Genomic DNA, 306 nt, shown 5'->3' on the forward strand with positions numbered 1-306 from the left:
CTCTCTCTCTCTCTCTCTCTCTCTCTCTCTCTCTCTCTCTCTCTCTCTCTCTCTCTCTCTATGGTTTCAGACCATGGTCTGTTCTTTTCAGTTGCACTGCTGCACTGATGCAATAAGTTAAAGTGAGGGTGTCATTAAGGTGCCAATACATGGGAGCATTCCAGCGTCGAGCGTTAAAGCGTTAGCCAATCAACGTATCAAGTCCCAGAAGTATACTTGTAGTTCTTGCGGAAAGTGACACGTTGATTGGCTACCGCTTTAACGCTCGACACTCGATGCTTCCATGTAAAGGCACCTTTACATGAA

Source organism: Odontomachus brunneus, unplaced genomic scaffold (assembly GCF_010583005.1).
Source record: "Odontomachus brunneus isolate Ranch 3 - 2012 unplaced genomic scaffold, Obru_v1 Obru_scaffold_236, whole genome shotgun sequence".
Classification (NCBI taxonomy): domain Eukaryota; kingdom Metazoa; phylum Arthropoda; class Insecta; order Hymenoptera; family Formicidae; genus Odontomachus; species Odontomachus brunneus.